This window comes from Parus major, chromosome 7, assembly GCF_001522545.3.
Source record: "Parus major isolate Abel chromosome 7, Parus_major1.1, whole genome shotgun sequence".
Taxonomy (NCBI): domain Eukaryota; kingdom Metazoa; phylum Chordata; class Aves; order Passeriformes; family Paridae; genus Parus; species Parus major.
Window position 1 is genome coordinate 2,093,691 of NC_031776.1, and position 4,009 is coordinate 2,097,699.

Below are 4,009 nucleotides of genomic sequence, written 5' to 3' on the forward strand. Positions count from 1 at the left end.
ATCTATCCTTTAGTTTAAAACCATCACCCGTTGTGCTGAGGGGTGGGGCAGCCCCAGGTGTGGTTGGTGAGGGTGACAAGTGGGGCAGCATTTGGGGGCCCTGGGAAGATCTTTTTCCTTCCTCCTTTCAATTTCATCTTCCTCGTCCCTCACCAGTGCATCCCAGTGCTTCCAGTTTCTCCCTGGTGACCCCGGAATAAAGGCAGAGAGTTCAGGGGAAAAGGGGTTTAAACCGAGGAAAAAACATCCTTTTCCTTTTTACTGTTTGTGTTTCAGCAAGAGTGGAGAAACTCTTCACCTGTGGTTTAAAGGTTATCAACTGAAGGTAAACCTGCCTTTTCTGTGTTTTTAGGGTTGTCATTTAATTGACCAGGACTCCCCGTTTTCCAGTTTAAGGGGAAGGGAAAGATCTTTTTTATGCCATGTGATGGGTTTGAATTGAGGGCAACACACCCCTCCACCCCCCACCATTTTCATCACCCTCAGGTTTAAATTGAGAGGGAATCCCTGTTGTCCCTTACCTTTTTAGGGTTAAAATTGAGGGATTTTACTCCCTTTTCTCATAATTTGGGTATGGGGCCTATGGGGTTGTGGGGGCTATGGGAGGTCTAAGGGCTGTAGGGTCTGTGTAGGCTATAGGGTCTGTAAGGGCTATCAGTTATAGGAGGGATGTGACAGCTATGGGGTTTGTTAAGGTTTTTGGGGTGTGTTAGGGATGTGAGGGCTTTGAGGTCTGTTTGGTGTATATGGGCTTTGAGGGCTCTAAGGTCTGTGTAGGGTATGGGGGCTTTGGGGAGCTGTCAGAAGCCTATGGGGTTTTTGAGGAACTGTGAGGGCCATGGGGTCTGTGAAGGCTGTGGGGGCTGAGAGGGCTCCCTAATATCCACATTGGTTAGGAAAAATTACAGCTTCCACCCCATAAATGATACTACACCAGCTTTGTTTTCATTTTCTCAGTGATAGTTTCCTAATTGCTACAGATGTCAGAGCATCGTTATCCATGATAATTAAAGTTGAATGGTTGTTTTCTCTAAGTGAGGCTGTTGGGGTCAGTCCAAATGAGATGTGGCCGTGCCATAACATAATTTAATTTCTATATTAATAGATGAAACCCATGGCAATCCCTCGTGAGTCACATACAGAAATAGCAGTGGCATTGTATGCTCCCTCCCTGTCCTGCTTGTTCTCCAGTGTGATGGTGGTGATAAGGTGTCTTTGTAAAGCTGCCAGGAAGCTGAAGGGAGAAGGAATGCCATCCCAGTGAGATCTCATGATTTTGAGATGATTGCAGGAGGATTGGGGGTGAGGCAGAGGCACTCAGGAAATTCCTGGAGTCAGCAGCAATGTGCTTGTGGGAGCTCCAGTTTTTGTTATGCTCCTATGAATAAGGGTCCTGTGACCTCTCTGCCTGTGGCTTTGAAATGGGCTGGAGCTGCTGGTGGATGCTCCTGGTTTGACTCCTTCTGGCTTTTGGAAACTCCTCTAGCTTGGCCAGGTGTTTGGGATGACCCCATATTGAGGGGGGCCAAAACACCCATCAGTGTTGATGGAATGAGGTGCAAAGCTGGAGCTGACACCACTGTAAATCAATTCACCTCCCCAAAGGTCATTTCAGCACTTTGCACAGGCACATCTTCCCTCTGCAGCACTTTAGGCAGCTATTTGGAAAGCTGAGTACTGGAGAAATTATTGTGGTTTTGCCCCTTGGTTTGACCAAACAGGGACCTCTTCAGCAGGAAGAAAATGAGGATGCTGGGAGTGTTGGGTGGCTTCACTGAGGCAGTGTTTGCTGTCTTTAGAAGCAACTGGATATTATTTTCACTCATCGTTTTTTTTGAACTCTGATTATGGATTTACTTCCAGTTATCAGTTAAAACAGTGTGAAATGAATGGCTGGAGAAGGGCCAGGCCACATGTCCCATATATCAGTACACAGTTGTCTCACAAATGATTACCAAGAACTGCAAAGATAACAGCTCATATGACTGTTGTTTTTTAAAGAGTGGCCCTGCAGCTAGAAGTGCATTTCTCTTAATGATACCCCAGAAAGCCATTCTTTTCCTCATGTGGCAATAATGAAAATCAGAAATGGAGCCTGGGATCCATCTATGCCTGGTTTCCCAGGAGAGGCTGAGCTTATGACACTTTCCTCTCCCATTTTGCCACCAGGTCTACAATTCAACTGGAATCAAGGTCCATTTGAGCCTCCAGCTAATAACATAACTTTACCTTTACATCCCTGCTCCTGATTTCCACCCCACACATGTGTGGTCACTGCAGGGGCTGGTGGGTTTAGGCAGATGTATAACATCATCTGTCCCTACAGCCTGGAATCATAAGGAGTGGAAAAAGGCTTCTAAGACTGACTTCAACCATTAACTGACAGTTCCACCACTAAACCCTGTCCCCAAGTGCCACATATTTTTTTAAGACTTCCATGTGACAGTGTCTGCCTGAGTGGTTCTGGGTGTGGGGTTTTTGGTTTTCTTTTCTTTTGCATGAATTTGTAAGATTTGGGAGCCTTTACTCACAGGGAGGGAGCTGTGGGTGGGCAAGTTTAATTGTCCTCAAGGCAGAGGATCGCTGGAAGGTGGTGATTGCTGAACTGCTACAAAATCCAGAAAATTGCTTTGAAAGAGGGAAAAAAAAAAAGAAAATAATTCTATCTTTGCTGTTATACACACCAGGGAGCTGAGGGAGGAGAGTTTTCCTAAAGAGACTCTGTTCCCAGACAACCCTTTGCCAACAGAATACTTTGAATTTATTCCTGCACCCGGGACATTTCCCTTGAGGTGGTTTTCTGGCTAAGCCAGCCCTTTTTAGGGGGCACTGGCACTGCTGAACACTGGCATTTTTCACATTTTCATTGCATAGCAGGCCACATCTTCCTGATTTAACGCAACCTCTTTATCCTTTTGGAGGAGAATGTGTTGGGATGTGGGGCGGTCGGAGCTCCTGGCGTGATTGTAGCGGGAGGCCGTGGAACAGGGGCTCGTTGTGATGTTAATTAGTAGCTATTGACCGCTCCCTGTTCGGGTGCAGTGGGGCGCAAGGGCTCTCAAATTCGCTTACATAAGGACCTGCTCCTGTCTGGCTCCTGCCAATAAACTGATTACTTTTGTCGGGACCTCTGTTGGACGAGGAGCTGGAAATCAATTTCTGGCTTCCAGAGAAGATCATGCTCTCCCGATATCCAAGCTCAAACGCTGCATCTGTAGTCATCACCTTTCCTGCACTAAATGCATCCTAATTTGGATTCAAAATGCTTTTCTGGCTCTGTTCACAGAGTTTAATCTAATCTTTGTTTCAAGTGAGTTACCAGGGTGGATAATTCCCTGTACCCCTGGGTGGGCAGCAGGGATAGTTTTCCTCTTCAGTTCTTTCCTCCTCTTCCTGCCATCTTGCTCCCTGTTTACATTCCTGTCAGGAAGGGAAAAAAAATTAAAAAAAATAATTAAAAAGTACCATCAATATTTGCTCTGATGAAGGTGAGAAATGAGTTTACTTTAAAATCCCTAGACACAGAGGGAGTGTTTCAGGGAGCAAGAGCATAGCCTCAGTAGTCAGATATATATATTGCAAGTTATATTTCTTTGGCTATGTAATGTATTTAGCACTTCTCTTAAAATCCTGTCAAACCGTCTTTTCTTGCTCACGGCAAACGAGGGAAGTGCTGCGTCCTAATTAAGCTGTTTGCCACAAGCAAAGCTCAGCTGTCCAAATTGCCGTGAGAGCAATGCAGGACGCCAGTCTCTGATGTGGGGGGGAAGCCAGATGCGCTTAAGTTTTCCTTACAAACTGCTGGTGGGGGCAAAATTTGTGTAACGAGATCAGACACAGAAAAGCGGGAATCTCAGCATCCTGGCGGGGCAGGAGCCACCGCGATGGAGCCGGTCCTCCCAGGAGCGCGGCGCCTCCCGGGGATGCTCAGCTCCCTCCCAAAGCTTGCCTTCCCCGGGGAGGCGTTTGAAGGCTCCCTTTCATTCGCACACCCCGCACCGAGCAGGCG